Source organism: Zootoca vivipara, chromosome 4, assembly GCF_965207765.1.
Source record: "Zootoca vivipara chromosome 4, rZooViv2.hap1.1, whole genome shotgun sequence".
Lineage (NCBI taxonomy): Eukaryota > Metazoa > Chordata > Lepidosauria > Squamata > Lacertidae > Zootoca > Zootoca vivipara.
In genome coordinates, this window is record NC_142587.1 from 44,888,263 (window position 1) to 44,913,117 (window position 24,855).

Genomic DNA, 24,855 nt, shown 5'->3' on the forward strand with positions numbered 1-24,855 from the left:
AGTGTTCCCATCCAACTTCTGTATTGTGAACAGGTTATTCTTCACTTGGGTTAACTTTCAGTACGTTGTGCCCAGTGGGGTTTTTTGTAAATAGAGACATGATGTGTGTATTTTAAAAAGTCACTTCTCCCACATGCAGTTGCTATTTTTTTCAAGTCTTCTCAGTGGCCCTGTCTAGATTGGGAACATATTGTGTGGAAAGGCGCTTAGCCCTTTCCCCCATGTCAGTTTGCTACCAAAAGTTCCCTAGTATTTGCCCCTGTACAAATTGCTTCTTTATCAGCTGTTCTTCTGGTGCACCTGGAGAACCTTGATCACCACGTCAAATGAATATTCTTTAACTAGCCTCTTCCAAACTGTGCTGGTCTCTTTATGAGTATAACATGCAGATCAAGGTTATGGGTCTGATCGTTATCCTGTGCTGCCACTGTACATACACCCAGTGGAATTTTATTTTATCCTGTGCATGTTTTCAAGCATAATGCCTGCTTTGTACAGTGTTGAATGTTCCTTGCAAACCCTTTATAATGAGTAACAGATGTAAATAAGGCCATGCCACATTCCATTTTTTCACCCTCTATGTGAGTGTTTACCCATATAGGCTCTTTTTCTCCATCCCTTATGCAAGACCCTCAAAACACAAACAAGCTTTAGTCAAGTGTTCTTCACTATTCTCTGCATGTACTTTATCGTGCCCTTCCAGCTTTTATTTTTCTACCTTTTTATTCTGTTATGTATGGTAGACTTCCTCCTCCCCCGCATCACCTGCAAGTCAAATTTTGGAGATAGCATCCATTGCTTTACGACCTGCCTTGCCATAATGACTCCATTTTCCTTTTGTCTTTGCTTTGAAATTCTGTCATTTGTGGATGGTGTTTCCATGAAGATAACTATTTTTCTTGGCTTTTCTGCAATCTCCATGAGTCCCCACCCCTTATTTGTTCATTATGCTTGTAAAATCAAAGTCTTTGCAATCTCCAGGAGTTTTGGTGTAAAATGTTCCTGCAACAAAGTCACAATTTCAGCAAGGGATTCAGAGCATGGCTTCTCAATTTGACACACCCGGAGAAGCTGGACTTTGTTTTCATGTGGAGTACCATGGAGTAGGAAATGCTAGCGCTGTGCCAAAAATTTCTCCTGCATTTTTACAACCACCCCACAACAATGAATGAGAAAATAAATGCCATTCCAAAATTATGAAGGGGGAGAGAAATATTCAGTGAAATTCTCATGGGTGAGTTGCATTCCATAGACTTCATGGGACCCCGCATTTCCTGAAAAACCCATAATGTTCTTGTGCCGGACTTTCCTGCAATCCAGAAAACAGGGATATCACTTACCACATGTCTGTTTATTGTTGTTTTCAAATAAAGCATGTCTTTTTACCTTTAAAGTTATCTGTTCAGAATTTTTTTCCTTTAAGATTAAAAAGGACTTTACTGAGAACAAAACCAATGAACACTCAGGTGCTCTGAAGCTACCACACTTCAGTTACTTCAATTAAAAAACCCATGTCATGAGGGGAAATGCCATGAAGTTAACTTCTCCCATGAGGCCTTTTGAGACCAGACTGCTCAGGGAGCTGGGCAGCTGTAGAGTGCTGGGAAAATGTTTACTGGAAAGGAAAGCAACCATCACCCAGGGATGCTATGCAATAATAAGGCAAGCTCAAGTCACACCCACCAACAATATAAAGAAATTCTAAAACTCCCTATGAAGAAGGCTATAAAACAGAAAAAAGACACTTCTCCTGTGAAGAATACTGTGAAATTGGAAAACAGGCTTTGGCTGAGCACTACAAAATACTGCTCCAGGCATTCAACATAAGTAAGCCACTCTTCTACAGTAATATCAGAAGTGTCCATATACTTTTTCTGGAATATCTTTTTTAAAAATATGAATCTTCATAATGTTATTCGATGGTCACCTCAAACACCCTCCCAACCAGGCCCGGCTCTAGGTGCAGTCCTGGTGGCCATGCTGCATGCTGCGAGGGCGGGGGCGCCGGAGCGATCTCCGCGCCTCAGCGCCAGGGCGCCAGACCTGCCTGAGATGGCCCTGCTCCCAACTCTTCCTCCTTGAGGACTATGTTCAGGCCTAGTTTTTATAACATCCCTTAAATTCCACTGCTCTTCTACTGATAACTGTTTATGAAATTAGGTACTACAACAACAGTGCGAGTCCTTCCCTTCCCATCCTCATCACCACCACTCAGTATGTGTGCTGCGTTAATAATTTCTAGAATACAGCACTGTAACAAATGCTTGAGATCTTGGCGGTCTATGGGAGGGAAAGGCAGTCTACCACTGAATCCCCATTGTTGGGAATCACAGGCAGGGACAGGGTTTGGGTGCTCAAGGTCTACTTCCCAGCCTTCCACAAGCATGTGACTGCCCATTATGAGAACAGGATTCTGGACTAGTTGGGCCATTGGCCTGATCCAGTAAGTTCTTCTTATGTTTTTATGCAAATAAAGTATTTTGCTGGGGCGTGTGCAGAGTTCCCATCCAACACGCCAGCCGATTGTGCAAATGGAAAACCCAGAATCAGTGGTGGAGCAAGCCGATCGGGCGCCTGGGGCGGCGCATGTGTCCTACGCCCAGAGGTTGGGCCAGCTGTCCACAGGATGGGGCAAGCAGGGCAGGATGCTCCATGGGGCCTCCAAGCAGTCTGCCTGCCTCCTCTCACTCAGCCACCCTACAGCTGAGTGGGAGGCGGCGGGCAGACCATTTGGGCAGCGTGAAGCCTGCGGGTGCTGAAGCCACTGCATCACTCGCAGGAGAGACACATGGCTCGGGTGCACTGCAGGCTCCGTGGTGAGTGCCACCTGGCATTTTGTCACCCCCCGCAGTGATGACACCTGGTGTAACCGCCCCCCCCACCACACTCCCTTCCTCTGCCCCTGCCCAGAATGGGTTTGTTAAAGAAATACACCAGATAGTTTGGGGAGGGTCAGTTCCTTTACTGAGAGGTAGTCCAAAGTATAATGCATTTCCTCAGCTTAGCGGTTACGCACAGTTGTAGCATAAAGTAATCCTACCTCAGTCTGTCCCAACAGACAGCTTACAGCAAAGTAATAAAAGGTATTCCCAGCAACTTGTCCTCATTGCAGCATTCCAACATAGATTAGGCAGGGGCTGAGAGTAAGTTTGCTACAAACACAAGGGTATTTATACATTATTTATTTATTTATTTTTATTTATTGGATTTATATACCACCCTATACTCAGAGGTCTCAGGATCAGAACTTACTGGATCAGGCAGTTCACAGAACAAAATCAAAATATAAAACCACTATATATTCAAAATAAAGACAACAATCCAATAACACCCCCTGAGTCACTCTCTGACTCAATCTCACAAGTTTGCTGACTCACAGTTAACCAGCTGCAGGTGTGGGGCAAGCACACCTAAATTAACGCTTTCTTGTCCTAGTGTATGCACAAACCCACATGCACTAACATATAGTTGTATGTATGGTGTACATTTTTGGGGGGGAGAATACGGCACTATTCGGTTCACCCATTAAGTTCTGCAGAAAGGGATGGGAGGTGGTGAGTGGAAAGAGGCTGATTTAGATGAAAACTATAAAATGTTTGTGAAGCAGATTCTCTAACCTCTCTTTCCCCTCCTGTATGCCATCCCAGCGAAGAGGTGCTCAGATTGCTTGCCAGAGGGGGAGGAATGTGACACAGAAAGTGAGAAGGACGACATGGCTGCATTTAGATTTAGGAACTGATAGATATAATGAGACATGTTTTAGTGAGGGTGGACTTCGTTATCAGAAATAGAAAATAAGTCATCCGAGTGTGGGCATTCAAACACCTGCTTCCCAGCTGAATTGAGATGTCAATGTGCTACTTTCTATGCAAACCTCTCGCCTAAATTTTGATGCCTCTTCCCTTGCTTTTTGTCCAAGCTGTACTCCTAAATCCTTTGAGCTCTTCAAAGCATTGACACTTAGAAGCTGCCCACCAGTCAGTTCAGGGTTGTGTAGTCATGCATATGCCTATATTTCCAAGTAATAATTTCACAAGTGACAAAAATGGCATTGACTGTGATAAAGGACAGATTGCGGCGGAAAGGACAAATCTTCTGGACATACGTCTCCAGTGGAATGTGAATGCCATTAACTTACCTATTTAGTTACCCATGATGTATTTAGGTCACATTTCATGATAGAGTCCTCACAAGAAGTGTGAACCATAAACAAGTTTGCTAATATGGCACAATTTAAGAACGTAAGAAGGGCCCTGCTGGGTCAGGTCAGGGGCCCATCACATCTAATGTTCTCTTCTCACAGTGGCCAACCAGGTGTCTAGCTATGGGAATCCCCATGCAGGACCTGGGTGCAAAAGCACTTTCCCCACGTGTGACTCCAAGCAAATTCAGAGGCATGCTGCCTCCAACACAGGAGGAAAACATAGCCAAAAATAAAAACAAAAACAACTAAGAGCAATAGCTACAGCTAATAAACCATTATAAAAACTCAACACTTTTGGCATGCACCTTTCCATCACTCATTTCTCAGCCCCTTATCTCGCACTCATGCCTCGCTTCCATTCCCATTTTCCAAGCATCTAATGCCCATCGTAACCTTTCTGAGCAAGAGAGCATGTCATTTATGTTCTGTTATCACCCTGCCTAGCACACCATGGGCACTAAATAAAATTTAAATAGTAAGGGTGGAAGTTACTTGAGCAGTAAATCTTCCAAGCTTTTGAGCCTCACAACATTTCTCCCATAAATCAATGCAGGCTGCGCGCTCCAACATTTTTAAAATTTCATGGCAAAAAGCTCCGAAAAGGGAGACAGCGGCAATTCCAGGACGCCATCAGCCAACGCAGTTTGTTAGCAGACATATGCCTCTGTCTAGTCATGTTTGCTTCCTTGGCAGCTAGAGTCATTTGCTGTTGTACATTAACCAGCATTTCATAAAAAGAGACAGCTTTGCAGTGCTGGATGAACAAGGACATGAAAGTGCCCAGGCTGAACCGTGTTCCAGAACTCTGACTCATATGCCACACTGTCTTTTCCATTTCATTCACCCTGAGGCAGTCACAGAGAGCTGCGAAGAACCACTTCAGCCAAACATATTGGGAACATGGTGAGCTCAGGCTAATTTTCAGTGGACTGTGTGTATGTGTGTGTGTGTGAGAGAGAGAGATTGAGAGAGAGAGAAATGGAATAGTCTTGTGATTTATAAGGCAACGTTGCCTGGATTCCAAGCAGGATTAATGCAGCCACCCCATTTCTGAGAAGTCGTACTTCCACCTGGGCCTGTCCATGATTTGCATGCTCACGGCAGACTTTGTGACTGTCCTGGACTGAGGCAGCTGTGGGAAGGCAAGGACCTCCAGTCTCTGCAACTGCTCCATAGGGGCAACTCACTCTGCTTTATACCTCTCCTCTGTTCAGAATGGATAGGAGGCTTGGTGTCCAGTTCTGGCATCCAATGAAATGTGAGCATGTTTACGGGAGTGTGTTTAATGTAGGGGAGGCTGAGCCAGTGCAGACAGGAAAGGAGCAGGAAGAGCAAACAGCCTCTCAGGCAGTGTGAATTTTTGAGGGGTTGTTTACTGAGACCTTCTGCGGGCACCATGAGAGGTACTGGAGGGCACAGTGGGGCACACAGGTGCTGCATTGGTGACCCCTGCTTTAGCATGTAAGAGTGTGCCTGTGCATGCATGTGTGTGTTGCATGAGTGCGCGTGTGTGCGCGCATGCACACACACACACATGTCTTGCAGTAGCTTTAAGATTCTGCTTTGTTATTTTCATTTTTTGAAGCACGTTTCCTAAAAGAAAAGAAAAAAATCAAAAGCTTTATAGCAAGCCAGATTGGTTTTTATTTTTACTTGAATATTTGTCAAAATAAATATCCCTCGGGAAACAGTTTGGGCAAGTAACTGACTACTTTAGCTGTTTATTTTCCTAATATGGATGTAATTATGGGTAATGCAGTATGTTGTTATTGCATTAATTGTGGTGGAGCTGCTAGTATTTACAAAGCAAGATTCTCGGAGGCAGAGTTTGCTTTGTATTGCAGCTGGTAGGGGTGTCTTCCGATTAAAATAAATGACCTTTTGAGTAATTCTTCATGTAGCATTCTGACCTAGGATAGTGCTGACTAAAACCAAATAAAAGTGATGAAAGCTTTAAATCCTTTGAGATTAATGAAGGTTTCCCACACAATCAGCCAAAACATCACTCAAGTGCATTTTTGACTTTTTGATGACAATAGCACAATATCCCATCTGTACAAGATAGATTCATGGAAAGGGTGAGAATAGCCTTGCTGTTCTCTCCCCCTCCCCCCTCCACATTTTTAGATCTAGATGCATGAGCGTGAGTGGGGAGCTGCACAGCTTCAAGTATATTTTCAAAATATCCCTGTCTCCTCCATGAGTACAACACCAAACCCACATGCAGAAAATTCACAATACAGTGGTACCTCAGGTTAAGTACCCAATCCGTTCCGGGGTGCTGTATGCACCCCCAAAAGTACTTAACCCGAGCGGCACTTTAGCACATGCGCGAAGCGTCGATAGAGCACTTCTGCGCATGCGCAAAGCACGCAGAACGCTTCTGCGCATGCGCGAACAGCAGAACCCAGAAGTAAACCTGAAAGTACGCAACCCGCAGCGTACTCAACCCGAGGTATGACTGTACGGTGGAGCACTTTTGAAGAAGGAGGTAGTATTGCTGATGCTTTCAGTTTGATAGATATCTATAGCTCCTACCTATGGTACTTTTCATCCAGTGTGCTTGACTGCTGGTTTGGGAAGTGGTGTATACAACATGTATATATATCCTGTAGTTCCTTAGGAAATGATGTTCTCTCCCAAACATGCTTCAATCTGAATTGAGAAGTATGTCCTAGTTTTAAGCCAGGAATGTGTGCACAGCCATAAACTGGCATCATATTCATTCTCTTTCCCTGTGGAAGGGAGCAGTTAGGAAGGGACCTCTAGCAGAGAATGCTTTGTCCCCTGAGCAAACTTCAATTCCAAAGGTTCATGAGAAGTTAAACTGTTATGAGCCAATATAAGTTTGCATGGCAAAATTGTCCTCCAAAATAAGTATATCATTGAATGCTTATATGCAGGAATACAGGGAGCAAACAAATTCTGGGTTTTTTAAAAAATTGTAAAGAATATGCAATCCTTCCTCAAATAAATAGCAGCCAGGCAACAGACAACCTTAGTGATTCATTTGAAGATAATATTTGATATGTCATTCAGTGTACAATTAGTGTCAAGCTTATTATAATGACAGGGTAACTATCAATAGAAATTCTACTCAGTGGGTTATGTGATTTAATGAGGCAGGTTTGGATGGCAGCCAAGGGACATATGGTGAAAAAAATGACCTCAGGCAGATATTAAAACATGATATTTCTTTTGTATGGATTTTATGAGATTAAAAAAACCCCGCACACACACAATCTTGTATGAAATTGTTCTAATGAGTGTTTCTTAATGCCAAACACAATTTAAATAGTTTTAATGCGAAATTTCAGAGGAAGTTAGGCATGCGGTATAGTGAGAAAACATGTGTGTTACAGGAATAAGGATCAAACTTACATAGGCAAAAATCCTTGCATGAATGGAATAACTTCATTGGATACAACCCCTAGTCTTTCATGCCTGCAGCTGACGATCAGCAATGTGGCTGAAGAAATGGTGGAGTCATATGCATATGATGAGTTCCTGACAGCTCACAATATGGTCCTAGGGTAACCCCATCTGATGGGATGGGTAAGTATATATTCTCACAACATCTATCTGTGGACAGAACTTATGTCTTTATGGGGTATAAGATTAGGAAATAATAGTGCATGTTGATGCACTAGGAGAAATCTCCAGTAAAGAGAATTCCTTCCAATTTCGTTAGCTAGCCTGCTGTTTTCATAAAAAAGAAACAATAAAATGGCTCATTAGATAAACTGTTTGTAGTCCTATTCCTTCTCATAAAAGCATAGGTACCATATAAAGGTAAATGTCAAACACCAAACCCTGCATTTCAGAAACAGCCACCAAACACTGACAATGACTGACAATCTCAGAGCGTGGCATTGGGTGTGTATAGTCAGTCTCTTGACAATTATGCTATGGTGTGCCATCTTATCATTAGTGCCATTTAACATCTACGTGAAGCTGCTGGGTGTGATCATAAGGAAATCTGAAACATGATGCCATAATCATGCTGACAATGCCCAACACTGTTACATCTGTGTCAGGTGCAAGTGTGCAAGGCTGAGATCAGTGCCTAGACTTAGTGGTGGGCTAGATGTGGACCAATAATCTGAATCCCAACAAGGCAAAAAGCTTATGAGTCAGTTCCCTGTATATGGCCATTTTGTCAATCTGTTCAAATATATAATGTCCTGTTCTTTAGATGACCATTCCAGTTTTCCCCGATGATGATGATTTGTCCTCCAGCTCCATTCTAGCTGCCATAAGGTTTCATATACATTATGTGTTTTATAGTAGCAAGAGAAGTTAACTTTTATATTCAAGTTGTACCTCTTCTTTAAACTAGTCATGGAGGCACACTAAGACTCCCAGGAGGCCAAAGGAAAATTTGCTGCTGACTTTGGTGCACTTAGCCTTTTGCCAGTGCTCAGAGTCTTCTACCTCACAAGAAATGGTAACCTGCCCGATGACAGAGATAAATGGCTTCAGTTAGCAGATTGATTTTCCTTGCAAGATATTTCCCCATTTAAGCCCTGATCCTAGTGCATTAGACTGGGCTTAGCAAGCAGCGGAATGTGTCTTGCCAAGATTATCCTTCTACAGAAAAAAGAAACAACAACATGCCTTCAGATGTTTTAGCGCACAAAACAAGGAGATTGAAAAATATGTGCCAGAAAATCGTTCTCAAAGCAAGGGAAATGATTTCCATGAAACATTAGTGGTAACATGTCCAGATTACTGTTGAAAGGGAGTAGTTGAATAATGAGAATTCAATGTGTACAAGTTCCAAAGGATAGGTAATAACGTTTTCCTTCTCTCATGCAATATATACAATAGGGTGGTCCTATATACTTTCTCAGCCTCAGTAGTGCCATGTGTGAGATGAGGAAAATAATACCAAGTTACCACTGTTGCAAAGTACTCTAAGCATGTGAAAGTGCTGTGCAGGGGCACCAACTCTAGGGGGCCAAGCGTCTTTGGCCCCTCAATGTTCCCTGCCATCAGGGGGCAGAGGAGGCCAAGCACGGAGCCAAGCACAGCTTCAGTGGTCGGCTCCACCTCCTCCTGCCATGAAAGGCTGCCAAGTTGAAGAGGAGCTGCCGGCCCCTGCTCTTCCTGAAACGGCACGCAACATCAGCCACCGTGCGCATGACATCACACGTGCTACCCGACCCCCTCAATCTTCGGCACCTCTGGCGCTATGCAAATGTTAGCAGTAGCAGCGGTCATGGTGGTATTGGGAGATGTATTTAAAGCAAACGTCAAGGGAAAGCTTTCTTTTAAAATGAAGTGATGAGAAGAGAAAAAGGAACCACATAGGCAGATGTAGCCTGCTAAGCTTCATTTTGTGTACCCGAATTGCTTCCACTTAAGACACCACAGGAAAAATTAGCTACTCAATATTCACTACTCAGCAGTCTGCCCTGCATTTCTTGATCCTTCACTAAAAAGTGACTATGCTAGGATAAAAGATACATGATTCCTCTCTCTCTTCCTTGACTCACTTGAGCTTTTCCTGGATGAGACTTGAGCCTCCCCCGGAAACCTTAGAACCCTTTTGCCAAATGAAAGTGGCAACAATTGCAATTTGACACCCACACAGAAAACTATATAAGTAGATTTGGAGGCTTGAACTACCACATGCAGAATAAAGCACAGATTAATACCATTTCTGCTTTTTGCCTTGCTTTAGAAATGTGATACAATTAATGTTGCATGCGATGGATAGATGCCAGCATTTTACAGGTAAGTAGCTTGGGGTTTATGACACATGATAATCTAGGCCATAGTATGCCAACCGCATAAATGTCACAGATGGACCATAAAACATGGCTAGAACATGATTAAAATCTCAGTTAGAGGCCAGATAGGAGGCTATAAAATAAGACACATTTGTTTTTTATATATAAAAAAAATCCCAGGAAAATAAAGTCAGAATGATTGAGTCAATTGCTTAAAAATGAAGTAAACATATCAGCAGCCCTGCTATAAAATGTGGCTAGTTTGAATTGTAGCAGTTGCTCCTTATCAACCCAAAAGGCTATTGGCAGCAGCTGCAGAAACAAAAACAAAAGCAAGCTGCTATAGAACAGTATAGTGGTGAAGAGTATGTGCTATTAATCAAAAAAATTCCTTCAGTAGCACCTTAAAGACCAACTAAGTTTTTATTTTGGTATGAGCTTTCGTGTGCATGCACACTTCTTCAGATACAGTGAAATGGAAGTTTCCAGGCACTTATGTAGAGAAGGGGTGGGGAGGGGTGGGGATGGGGAGGGGGGATCACTCAGAAGGGTGGTGGAAATGGGTGATTGACTGACTGATAGCTGTTGATGACCGCAAACGACTGCAAATGGTTTTGCATGAAAAAGCAAGGGTTGAGATGGCTGAAGATCGCTTATCATGTATAATGAGATAAGAACCCGATATCTCTGTTCAAACCAGGTCCCTCCATGGTTTTGAGCTTGCTATTAATCAGGAAGACCCAAGTTTGAATATTTTCTATTACCATGAACTCCCTAACTGGCCTTAGGCAAGCTATTATTTTTCAGCCTTAAAATACACACACACACACACACACACACACACACACACACACACACACACGGGGGATAATAATTTAGGAGCAAAACAATGGAAGGATAATGATACAGAGTTTTTGTAAGAATAATACAGGTGGAACACTTTTAACCCTCATAGAACTTTTTTTCACCAGTTGCTTTTCATTCTGACTGTGTTGAGGAGAGAAGAGATAAGCTTCTTATCCCCCACCCACTGTGTGCTGCCTTTTTTGATAAGGCTCGCTCACCTATGTCTGTGAGGAAGAACTAGACATGTAAGTACATGTCATGTATCTGGTAGCAAATGTCTAGTTTGGCCCTGGGTTTTGGTTTACCTGGTTCAGTTTGGCTTTGGCTGGAATCTCTCTTTCTTGTTCATCACAACTTTAGCAGAAGGACCATAACTCTGGATGTGGACAATGCTGCTAACGTGCTGAGGGGAGCAAGGTCCCCAGCAGATTCAGATGAAATGGAAGATAGTAGGAAGGAGGAGGAGGAGGAAGAGGAGTAGTTTGGATTTGATATCCCGCTTTATCACTACCCGAAGGAGTCTCAAAGCGGATAACATTATCCTTTCCCTCCCCCCACGACAAACACTCTGTGAGGTGAGCGGGGCTGAGAGACTTCAGAGAAGTGTGACTAGCCCAAGGTCACCCAGCATTTGCATGTGGAGGAGCAGAGACGTGAACCCTGTTCACCAGATTACGAGCCCACTGCTCTTAACCACTACACCACACTGGCTCTCACGAGACTGGAATAGCTCAAGTGGGAGGGTGCGTTATCACCCATCAGGCATTGGTCAGCTCAGGCTTGAGCTTAGTGGTAACAGAGAGATACTGTGACCTGCTATCTATCTATGCCAGTCTTGCTGGACCACTCTTTGGACGGGATTATTAGAGCCATCCTCTCCACATGGGTGGAGCTATGCCATGCTCACTCAGTGTAGTTGTGTGACCTGTCTAATTCCAAATACTGGTGTCCATCATTTTCTCACCTTACTCCACTGTCAACTGTAGCAATGGTTCATTGGAGACATGCTGGAAAGATCTTTCTCTGTAATATTCCAAAGTATAAATGCAACTGAAAGTTAGGAGATACCAATATAATCTTCCTCCTTGAAAATATAGAGGAAATCTGATGTTCCAAAGACATTCTTCATGTCAAACCAGGACACTATCCACATTGCTGTGTGACCCTTAATCCCTGGTGAAAGAAGGAAGAGACTGCCCCAATTTTACCAAAGTGATGCAGAAAAGAATATACTGCTGACAAGTGCGGGCATGATGCCAAAAGGTGACCTGAGCACTGTGTTGATCAGAAGGCTACTTGCACATAAGATTGGAAGAAAACTAAAATGTAACATATTTTTTTACGATTGTGGAAACACCCCAGGCAAACTAAGTTGCCTGTTCATTCTATGTAGTCTGTAAGAAAGTGAAGGCAGACCAATGATATTTGGTCTGTATTCCTTTGAGCTGCCTTTAGATTTGCAAAACATTTTATAGCCAGCGATGTCATGTTTTTCAGACTGGATCATGACATGGTGGCTAGCAATAAAATGCATTGCCCAGACAGTCACATATTTGTGGCTTGTGAGTGCAGTGGGAATAACACCAGTGTTGGATGAAATTGGGGCACAACTTTATTGATGAAACAACTGGTACTGGGCTTGACATGGCAGAGGGGCAAGGGTTAATTCCTCTTCCCAGTCATCCCTTGCCCATGGAATGGCATTGCACTCAGAATAGGTAAGAACTCAACCTGACAGCATGGTAGTTGACCAGCATTGAACCCTGGTGTGGTGGAAACCAAGTGTTCAGGGCAACCAGGGGAGAGATACTAGCCAGGCAGAGCACCTGCCAGGGTTTAGGACATGCCTTGAGCCAATTCTCTGCCCAGGCCCCCTATGCCCTGCTTTATTATGCCATCCTGACTAATTCTATTTTATCATGGAACCATGGAATTGTAGAGTTGTAAGTTGCAATGCAGGAATCTTAACTAGACTGTACATGACAGATGGTCATCCAGCATTTGCTTAAAAACATCCAAAGAAGGAGACTCCACCATCTCTTGTAGGAGTCCGTTCCACTGTCCAACAGCTCTTACTGTCAGAAAGTTCTTCCTGATGTTTAGTTAGAATCCCCTTCCTTATATCTTGAATCCATTGGTCCCAGCTTCCAGAGCAGGAGAAAACAAACTTGCTCCTTCTTCAATGTAGTAACAAAGTTCTTGCAATCACCTAACATAATGAAGCATTTCACTGAGGGAAAGGCAGGAAAAAACCCTAATCAAGGTACGTATGAGGTTGGGAGGAAACAATCCCTGTTTGGACCTGTCAACCAGTGGCCCAAGTACCTCAAGGGGGGGGGGAGGCATCTAAGACCAAGGTGTGTGGAAGGGAGAAAACTTGTGGGGCAAGATGGCTCCAACCACTTGTGAGCAAGACCTTTTAAGACCTTGGCCTCTTCTCCTGCTCATGGAATATTGTGGGACAATTGTCACCCCGTGAGATGTTGTTGTTAATAATAATAATAATAATAATAATAATAATAATAATAATAATAATATATTTATACCCCACCCATCTGGCTGGGTTTCCCCAGCCACTCTGGGTGGCTTCCAACAAAATATTAAAATACAATAGTCTGTTAAACATTAAAAGCTTCCCTAAACAGGACTGCCTTCAGATGTCTTCTAAAAGTGTGGTAGTTGTTTTTCTCTTTAACATCTGGTGGGAGGGTGTTCCACAGGGCGGGTGCCACTACTGAGAAGGCCCTCTGCCTGGTTCTCTGTAACTTGGCTTCTCACAGCGAGGGAAGTGCCAGAAGGCACTCGGCTCTGGACCTCAGTGTCCAGGCAGAATGTTGGGGGTGGAGACACTCCTTCAGATATACTGGACCGAGGCTGTTTAGGGCTTTAAAGGTCAGCACCAACACTTTGAATTGTGCTCAGAAATGTATTGGGAGCCAATGTAGATCTTTCAAGACTGGTGTTATGTGGTCTCAGCAGCCGCTCCCAGTCACCAGTCTAGCTGCCGCATTCTGGATTAGTTGTACTTTCCTGGTTCAAAGAGCACATCATTGGGGTAGTCCAAGCGAGGGATAACTAGAGCATGCCACCACTCTGGCAAGACAGTCTGCGGGCAGGTAGGGTCTCAGCCTGCATACCAGATGGAGCTGGTAGACAGCCGCCCTGGACACAGAATTGACCTGCGCCTCCATGGACAGCTGTGAGTCCAAAATGACTCTCAGGCTGTGTACCTGGTCCTTCAGGGGCACAGTTACCCCATTCAGGACCAGGGAGTCCTCCACACCTGCTTGCCTCCTGTCCCCCCCAAAACAGTACTTCTGTCTTGTCAGGATTCTGTCTGACTAGCTCCTGTGGCACCAGACAAAGTTGCCTCATATAGAGGGCTCATCTGGAGTGAGACATGCTGCACTTGTGTTGTTATTCTGATGTTATGTCCCAAGTATGAAGACAACACGCCGTCTGTGTGTTCAGTGCTTGGTAGGATCAACTTTTGTTTACAATATTCTCTCACCAAGATGGCCAAATAACACTACTTATCTCCCATAGGGTACAGAACATCCAAATCTCAGCAGGAGTACAACACACTGTCCCATTTGTTATATCAAACTCCTTAGTTTTAGAACAATTCACAGTTGCTGTAGTGATTTGGCTATTAGGCTGTCTCAATTAGCACTTAGGAAGCTGCACTAGGGACCGTTTCTGAGCCCATTTCCCCAGGGCTGCACAATGGAGCTTGCATGACAGACTATTCAGTGTGATGACTTTGGAGTATTGAGGCTATTTGATTGATGGTTGCTGCTTTTCCAACAATGGGACAAATCCCAGGTCCAGTAAAAGAACACAAATTTGCTAATGCCTGTTAATGCAGCACCAGAATCAAGACTATCCCTGGAAGGGCAAGGACAAGACAAGACAACTCATTTCAGCCAAGAGATGCACAGTGAACAGGTTAACTGCTTGCAGGTGTCACAATCTGCTGGTAGCATTGTGACTCAATGCCCACCGGCAAAAGATCCCACCTGTTCAACTCTTTGGCGTTCACGTTATGCAATGCTGAATGCATAAGTTGCTGGAGAAAGAAAGCAGTTTAACGAAGAACAGCTTTACTATTATGTCCAAAGCCCATGGGATAGCAGCTCCATAGAAAAAAAAGGATTAATTCCTTCTTAGATAAGGCTATATAAATGAATATGTGGATTTCTTAAACTATGTTGTGATTTCTTTTGTCATTTATCTGATTTTAATACAGAGTTTTACTACAGGGCAATAGAAAACGCTGTCCTGATTCAAAATGTGAATAAAATCCCAGCCCATTCAAACTAATATGGACGGTTACACAGAATAACAGAAATGAATGTTTTTTTTATAACTAGTGAAGATCTGTTCAACATTTGTCCAACCAATTTACTCTAATTGTAGACGTCTACTAAAAGAAAAAGGAAAGGGCAAGCACGTTGTGACAGAAGGACAAAAACAGATGGTGGAATTGTGAATAGATTTATAATGTGTAAGATTTTATTTTGTTAATGGAGGGCCTTTTCTTCTGTAAGTTTTTCCTGCACTGGAATGCTTTTTGTCATAATTCCTGTGGAGCAATAGGGCTAAGTTTGAAAGGTGAGGTTTAAATCTAACAAGCCCTGCACCAGGTCTTCCATTTGCACAACAGGGCTTTCATTCTCTCCTCCCTTATGTGGCCTCCATGACCCTAGATATTGGCTCAGGGGAGACCGGAGAACCCACAGAACAGCAGGGGGAGAGTTCCATCTGGCAAGCTGAAAAACTTACGCTGCCAGAATGATCAGCTTAGCGCTATGTTGAATTCATCCCATTGTCTTGGGGATTTCCCAAAGAATCCAGAGAATGGTAGTTTGCCCCTCACGGAGCTACAATCCCCAACAACCTTAACCCATGACATCTCCCAGGATCCTTTGAGGGAAGCCATGAACTTTAAATGCATGGTGTGGATGTTTAAATTTCCAGAGGAAGTTGTGTCAATAGCTACTGATAATTCTTGCATATCATGAACACACACACACACATGCTGCATATTCTTATCAGATCAACTTCACAAGCTAATTTTGGCATGCATGAGCCTCTTACAAAGAAAAAGAGGACATTTGAGGAGACAGAATGAAATGCCAACGTTCATATTACATTGTTCTCGAAGACAGATTTTTCGTTGAGTGAAAAAAAAATAGATTTTCTTTGACTAGGAATGGAAAAATAGCTCCCTAATCTTTTCTTCCAGAAATAGACAAAAATGATTCAGTGACAGAGGCATCTTATTCCTTTGAAAGGAGTGCACCCTTCAGCTGCAGAATTGCTCACTAAAACCAGACTGAAAACACATAAGTAATTGTAATGGTAGCTATCTATGGTTCAGACCAATCTCATTCCTGTCATTTTTAGTGGCCAAAATAATAGTACTTGATAAAAAGAAATCTTAGGTCACAACACACTCAGGGCTCCTTTGGCCATTGCTCATGGGAATGCACTAGAGACAACCAGGGTACAAATGTCTTAAGTTTACAGCATGTCACAAACTCAGGTTTTTCTAGTTATGGGCCACTGTCGGAAAATTCCATTCCACCTTTAGTTGCAGACATGGGATTCCTGTGTGTCACATGTCTGCTTACATTCCAGGACTGTTTGCTGGAACAAGCGGAACTTCCGTTGTGTTGTTAGTGCTTTTGCTTTGAGACTCTCTCGCCAAGAAGACAAAAAGAGAGGCGACATGTTTCTTTGTTCTGATTTATGATTAATAAATCTGTAGTAGTAGTACGGTAGTATGCTTCCATAAGCCTGGCGCCTATTCTGTTTGCGCAGTTTGCTCTGCTGATAAAGCGTGCCCAGTGTCTGGGAGGCCTGGGTCACTGATTTACGTTGGAGCAGAGGCAGATGGGTCTTTGCAGTGGGATAGCAGGAAAGACACGATCCAGCTGGGGGCTACCCATCTGGCCTTTCGACCCTCTGGATGCCAACAGCCACCTCATATTTTGTGCCCTAAATAATATATGCTAATTGATCCAGTACAGAATAAGAGCTAGTGCAATGGTCATTTCTTTGTATCATACTCTAGAAATACAAAGGAAATCTTCAGGAAAATCAACCTTTTGAGGTGTGATTAGGGATGGAGTGTGTGTTCAATTCAGTTCACATTTTAATGCAAACCTATGTAATTTACCTCTCCCAAAACAAAATGCTTCTACCCTTCAAAATTCACATCTCTCAGAATTTTGCAACCCACTTATCCACCCAAACATGCATATATTAGAGGAAAGTATGCATAAAACCTGCATATAACAGTGAAAGCAACATACCGAAATGCAATGCATTGGAGAAGATGGCTTGTAAAAATTAGACAAAATTGCATGCAAAAATGTGTATATTGAAAGAAATGTGCTGGTGAATTTTCATTAGGACTTAAAAATAATAATTTGCAAACTGATGCAAAACTGTGACAAATATTGGGAAAAGGAGAAACTGTGAAAAAACTGAAATTAACGGATTTGTCAATCCCTAGCTATGATTAAAAGTTTTAATTGCTAGTAAGATGTTGACATTTGATTGCCTTGTACTCACTTCTTAGTTCCTTATTTGCTTTTAAGAGCTCCTTCATGTTCTCAGTGATGATGAATTCTATGGAATTCAGAACCTTCCATAATCTTTCTTTGCACCAACTCATGGTTTTTTTCCAGCCACATCTCCAATGTGAAGTGTAAAGGTTTGAGGATAGTTTTACCATTTTTTTTAAAAAAAAATTATACCAAATTTGGAATAGTGATCTTACTTTATTTACTAAAACATGATGCTTATATTTACTAGGTTTGGTTGTTATATTAACTGTTGTGTTAGTATTTTTCATTTAGATTTTAGATCTAATGTGCTTTTCCTTGAAGTCCATTGCAAAATTTTAAGAGGGATACATTACATGAACACACATGCACACTTCTTTCTTTTCTGTCTTAAGAAAAGATAAAGTCCTTTCTTTGTGAGAAAACCTGCTGTGATCTTCAAATTTAAAGAATACTGCCACTCCATCTTTGTATAGCTGATTCTCTTAATATTAAAAGAGACAGATTTAACATCTTTTATATTCTTTTTATTTGACTTGTTTGATGCTCACAGTGGTAAAATTCCATAAGATAGAGGAAGAAAGATTTAGCAATCAATATAAACTAGCAGATACAGCAGACTACTAAACTGTTTAATTTATAAGACATTTGCTCAGTTCAGAGGAACATGGTATGAATATTACTGGAAATGTGCCATGAGCTCTTGTCTCTCTCATCTCCTCTTATCAGTTCCCTTCTTCATAACTAAATTACTTGTGACCAAAGTTTGCCATGCCATCTGAATTGAACAACTGGGTTTAGTACTTAGCGCTTACCTCCAAACCATTGTTTACAAACCTACTTCATAACAACACTCTGAACCATAGTTCACATGTTCCTGATCAGCTCGTGTCCAATTATTCATGTGCAAACACATCTTTTGTCAACTAATCCAGCTGCCACATGAAAGGACCATTGGTAGGAATTTTGTCTGGAGATTAAAGTCACCAGGCAGGGGGGAAACCCCGCTAATTAATTCTAGCACCCGTTAATTTAACGGGCTTCATGATACTAGTACTAAATAATCTGATCCATAGGCAAAAATGTGCTAAGCTCTTTTAAAACTGTGCTTCTCCCAGTTCTCCCTGGAGATGGTGGTGATTGAAGCTGGGACCTTCTGCGTACAAAGCAGGTGCTTTACCACTGAACTTTGACCCTTCTCACCAGCAAATATGGGACAGATCCATGGAACTGAGAACACAAGGAGAGGTACTTCTGGCTGTTTTAGAAACTGGTGTGTGAAGTTGGCAAGCCATAATGCTTTGGGCATCAGTTGCAAAATGAGTCAGCTAAATTTAACATATTGTTCAATAACATCTAATTTAGTAACAGTTTATAATAACATTTATTTAAACACATAAATTTCCTTCCAGGAAATAGTGAAAACAGGGGAGATATCCACACCACACATTTAGAGCACATACAGTGCACATTTAAAGCATAAACTACAGGTATTTATTCAGGATTCACCTCTCTCACTGCTACTTTATTTATCAAAATATTTTCTAAAACTTTGTTTTCCACTTTTTTAGTGCTTTGGAAACTGTGCTGAACATGCACTTCTCTAAACTATTGGGATGTCCACGATACTATTTGGCATTCACTGGCTCACTTTAGCATAGGGTATACTAAAACATCCCATCCCTCCAGGAGCAAATAATTTTGAATATTAACATATAAATAAAGAAATAAGGAAGTGTTTCATTTTTTAAAACAAAAAAAGTCCAGAGCTATCTCAGGTTCATCAAATTTCAATTGCTTTTTTAGTTCTCTTATTACTATCATCATCCTCATTGCCTCTTACACATTAAGTCCGTTTTATAATTCCCCATTGGCTTCTGTTGCTTTGTGTCATAAGTTGAGGCTGTACTTCCTGACCTACTTTCCAATTTGCATCCAGCTAATATGTTTTGCATCCTTTGCTCCCTCTTTCATTTGGTTAATATTTTTGAAGGTTAAAAGCAAAGGAAGCAAATAAGCAACCAAGACCTAGAAAGTCTGATCTCATAGATCATTAAAATAAATATTATTGTGTATGTATTAAGTGGATTTGTCTTATATCAACATGCTTAGTGTGATCAATTATTTGATAAAAATCTGACTATTTATATAACTATATTACCTTACTAGACTTTTTTTCACTGTAGGGAATATTTAGCTCTATTGCTTATTACTGTTTGTAATGCCCATGGACCCAGGTGGCGCTGTGGGTTAAACCACAGAGTCTAGGGCTTGCTGATCAGAAGGTCGGCGGTTCAAATCCCTGCAATGGGGTGAGCTCCTGTTGCTCGGTCCCAGCTCCTGCCCACCTAGCAGTTCGAAAGCACATCAAAGTGCAAGTAGATAAATAGGGACCGCTCTGGTGGGAAGGTAAATGGCGTTTCCGTGCACTGCTCTGGTTCGCCAGAAGCAGCTTTGTCATGCTGGCCACATGACCCGGAAGCTGTCTGCGGACAAACGCTGGCTCCCTCGGCCTATAGAGTGAGATGAGTGCCGCAACCCCAGAGTCGGACACGACTGGACCTGATGGTCAGGGGCCCCTTTACCTTTACCTTTACCTAACGCCCTTGGAAATGGGAGGATAGCTTCAGATTTTCTAGGCATGAAAGTTAGAAACATGGCATGGGAATGGGGCAGTCCAGTGGCCCCCAATTTGCTACATACTGTGGACCCCCCTTTTCAAAAGCCAAGCCACAGACCCTCTACCATGTGCCCCAAATGAGGATATTTCCCTAGAAGTTAAAATACACTCAGAGGGTGGTAGTGCACATTTCTCCTTCCAGCAGAAGCACCTCAGGTCGTTCAGGGAGTCTCCATCCTTTGGAAGTGACCTTTGAGGAGAATGCAAGGGGTTTCTTTTAGAAGGGGGTAGCTGAAAAGCCCCTGTGTGCTTGTTGTATGTATCCTTTTGGATCACAGCCATAACACACCAGAACTCTGTGGATCCCTTAATAGTTCCCACCTGTAGTTCAACTTGTGTGCTGCCTGATTTTATTTTATTTTAAATTGAAGTTTCCTTTTCAGAAGTTATTTCCGCAGTCTCCAAATTGCTGTCAGAAATTACTCCTAAGCTCAAGGAGCAATTTGCTTAGGGATTGGGGGGAAAGGGAAACTTGGAGGAGATGCCATGTTTGTTTAAAAAAGTAGCTATGATCCCAAACTGCTTTTTGAACTGGGCTAGGGGTGATGGTTTAAGTAGAGGTTTGGGTGAAGTAGAAGAGGGTTCTATGGAGACAATTTCTAAACAGAAAACTCTGTGATGAAACTGTACAGAAATAATGTCCCTGCATACCTCTTCAGATGGTGGCCTTTATGTTTGTATGAAAGGGTAAGAAAGGACAAGGATGTGCATTTTATTCAGTGAACTTCATTATTCCAGTTTTGCTGTTTGCACTTCCACATTCTTCTTGGATTGAAATGGCCCAGTTGTGTCACCAATCAATTAAATGCCTATTAATGCTTCTTCCAGGGTCCCTTGACTCATCCACTATGCTGAAGGACATGTGTGGCAGGTAGGGCATGAAGTTATACACAGACCTAAGAAGAGCAATCCCTGCTCCTTATGTAGAGCATTTCAAGGGAAAAAGGCCTTGACTTTTATTAACTCAACTACGTTTAAAATGTGACGAGCCCCCAGTGGGTGAGGATATGCAATCTTTACCTAAGAATCCAAAGAGGAAATAAAGTGCCAAGGTTAAACATACTGCCTAAGGAGCAGGGTTTTTATTACCAATTTGTAACAGATTTAATAAAACAGAAACTTCCAATAAATAAGTAACTTCTGTGTAATAACTCAGTGCAAAACTGCTGCTCTTAGCATATTTCATTGGGCATGCACATTCAAAAGCCTAGACAAGACATACAGTTTCGGGGATGACTATGAACAAGGATGAATTTAAATTGTGAATTAAAAATAATAATAATACCAGGGAGAAAATCACACTCCAAACTGCCTCATTTGTCTCAACAGCAGTTTCATTTCATTGTATGTATGGACAATCCCTGGGAGATACTGAATGAAATTTATTTATAGCTCAAGGCGTTATTAAAATTTATGGACGAATTTGGGCGAGGGGAGAAGCATGAAAGGAGAAGGAAATTAGTGAAGCCACGTAGCAGTGGTGGGTGGGTTTAGAGGCAAAAGTGGGTGAGGTGGGTGTCAGTTTCACCTTTGTACAGTATGCTGCACTCAAATGCACACACACCTCTCTTTATTCCATCCATCCAAACAAAAGCCATTACCAGGGTTCAATAGCACAGAGGCAAAAAGCTCTCTGTGCGTGAAACAGAGCCAGGGAGTGTTGTGGCCTAGGGAGAGTTCAACGGGCAGGGGCAGAGGCCTGGAGGGCTGCCTTCAGGGGGCACCATGCTCTAGAATGGAGCTCAAGAGGCAGGGGCACCAAATTTTTGCATTGTACAGGACACCGCTGGCATTTGAGAACCCAAGGTCTGCCACTGGTCCCTCCCTCTCAGCTCATTCCAAAACCAAACTAGAAATGTCTTTAAAAATCCAAATGGTTAAATGCAGCTCCCCCTTAGACACAGAAAAACTTTATTAAACAAAGTGAGACCATTGGTCCGTCTAGCTTAGTATCGTCAACACTGTCAGAAAGTTACTATCCAGGATGTCAGGCACGAGTCATTCCCAGCCCCCTCTGGGCATGCCAGGGATTGAACTTGGGCCCAGCTTTATCAAAATATGTCATTATTAAGGAAAATTGGCATAAGGATTTGCTTCGGCAGCATAGTTTTCAAACCAGATAAAGATTTTTTCCAGTTTTGCTTGTATTAAATGGTAACAACTAAATTGCACTAAGTGTGTGCTTGGCGGTGGCAGCAAGGGGTGGGTGTGTAGAAAGAGACACCGGTGTGTTTGTTTTATCCAAGGACCACAATATAAAGGGCTCTGCAAATAAATTGTTTATTATTCTGTTTAACTAACTCCCATTTCCTTGGGGCTGATATAGTCATGGATGAGATATAATGAGGCCCTTTCTCTCCTACCTTGGGCCAGGATGTCCTAGAGCAGGGATGGGAAACCAGTAACCTTCTGGATCTTATGGCTCCCCACACCATTGGCCACACATGCTGGGACTGAAGGGAGTTGCAGTCCAACATCTGGAAGACCAAAGGTTCTCCAGCCCTGTCCTAGAGCAGTTGATACACTCCTGTTTATCACTCTTCGTAGCCTAGATATCCAATGCATGGTCCATCCCCAGGCACATTAACTCTGGGTCATTGCACATGACATCCTTGGGTAGCTACCAGGGATTCAGGTTTTTATTGTTCTAGTCCAGCACTCCAAGTAGCAGCTGGTGGCTGGATCTAGCCACTGTCTCTGGAAGTTAACTAGCTCTGTGAAATTAAAAGGGATTCTAGACGCAGCCACTTGGAGAACTACAACCACCAATGCCAGGTAAGCCTTCCATGAACCACTGAAGGCCCACCAGAGGTCACTTTGCCCATGGCCTCTCAAACCTGGAGTGGCCCTGGGTGGGAGATTTGGGCAGGCCCCCTATTTCTCTCGCCTGATAGTCAAAAAGGGCCTCTCTACGTGACCTCTGGGTGCTCATCAATTTTCTACCTGCCCTCTCCCATTATCCATTCTGTTTTAATTATGATAGTAACTTGATTACCAGCTCCACACCTGAAGTGGAGTAGGCATTTCATTTCTTTATTTAAAAAGTGCTTGCTGAAAATCCAGCTCTATTATAACGTTAAGAATTTGGTATCCAAAGTGCAAGTTCTTTCTGCACTTGTAATTTGTCCTTCATTTCTTTGGATAATATTCTCCAACCTTTGAGATCCCTTGAGTCTTGGCTATTAATACAGTGAAGTGCTGATAAATAAATGTGGCAAAATGTAGCCTGCATTCCCTGTAGAAATTTGACTTTGATGAGACTGGAAACTATGGCTGAAATTGAAATTAATCTGTGTGCTCTTGGGCTTATGTGCAGGTTTAAGAATGCAGTGGTACATAAACCAGCAATTGGAGAAGGGATGGATTGTTGCCCTCAGAGAACTATTGATTGCTAGTAAGTATATGACAAAAATGAATGATTATTCATCTGTGTTGTTGTTGTTGTTTTGTTTTTGAGCTCCAAGGAGAGAAGTGAGAACAAAGCCAACTGACCTAAGTGAAAGGAAGATCAAATCTGGGCTGGTATTTTGAATTCCCTTATAACAACTAAGCCTGCACATAGATTTCTGCTCCAAGAACACTTTCATGTATACATTTAGCCAGTACCAATTCTTCAACTTCGGTTCTGTTCACACTTCACTGTTGTTTTATAGCATTTCCATTTCAGTTACTTACTCATAGTTTTCTTCATGTGTTCTACTTTTTAAAGTAATGGTTGCTCCAAAATCTTGTTGTGGCAGTGTCAGTTCTTGTGTGCTTGACTAATATGGTATGATCTTCAAATAAAGGCAGTATTGTCTCGGTTTAACATGAGAAAACATTTGCCTCAAATAATCATAAAATATACAACACTAGAGATAAATTTCCTCTCAAGAGGGCTAAATGCTGTCCTTTTCAAATAGGGGTGATTTCGAATATACATCTTTGAATGTGAAACAGAATCTTTATTGCAATCTTTATTTGCTGTATTGTACCATAGAGATAGTGAGATATTAATCCTAAATAAGAAACTTATAACAACTTTCTGTAACCCCTCTTGCTAAAATCTCTCTCATATATGTGAAAGCTGCTTTATACTGAGTCAGATCATTTGTCCTTCCAGCTCAGTATTGTCTACATTACTTTTTTTGTTAAATTTTAGACCAATTATCATAGAATTATAGAATTGTAGACTTGGAAGGTTCATCTAGTCCAACCCCCTGCAATGTAGGAATAGTTTGCCCAGTGTGCCAGATTCAAAGAATTTATATTTTGTTACCCCAACACACTTCAATCCCCAGAGTCCAATAGAATTCACAATGTAGAATAATGAACTCCAAACTCATTCCAAATTTGTAAAGAATTGGAACTTAGTGTGGAGGCAGAGAAACTACTGTGGGCCTTCTCAAGGGAATCCCCATATAGGGAGAGAAAAGCACTGGCAGCTTCTTTCCTTCCAGGCTGTAATCCCTATCCCTTCAAATAGAAATGAAAACAGCATTTTACTTCCCATTGCCCAGGAAGGATTGAATGGGAGTAATAGTGTTAGAAAAAAGATAGTATATTTCACCACAATTCACTCATCTAGCTTCCCAAACTAGATGGATATTAGAACAAAACAGTCCTGGTTCAATTCACTATGGGGAAAGAGAATTATAATGCAGGAAGAAAATAGGGGTACACCTCTGCAATATACAGGGGATTCAACATAGGAATCTCCCCAAACAGGAGCCTATGGATCTCCAGATGTCATTGAACTTCAGCTCCCATCAGCTACAGCCAACATGGCCAATGGTCAGGGATGATGGGAGGTGCAGTTCAACAACATCTGAAGGC

The 24,855-nt window shown here is 42.2% G+C and overlaps 1 long non-coding RNA gene across 7 annotated transcripts in view; it reads left to right on the plus strand.

The window, feature by feature from the left end:
* The first annotated feature begins 4,973 nt into the window (after nt 1–4,973).
* The window catches only part of LOC148685924 (uncharacterized), a 44,025-nt gene continuing 24,143 nt past the window's right edge, over nt 4,974–24,855 (plus strand). For 4 of the 7 annotated variants that reach the window (XR_015949535.1, XR_015949539.1, XR_015949537.1 and 1 more), the window contains exons 1-2: nt 4,974–7,759; nt 20,869–23,434. This is a non-coding gene — a long non-coding RNA (uncharacterized LOC148685924). Of the gene's footprint in view, nt 7,760–10,666; nt 18,609–20,868; nt 23,435–24,855 lie in introns of those variants that run through there. The other 3 variants (XR_015949538.1, XR_015949536.1, XR_015949540.1) reach the window with 2 other exon arrangements.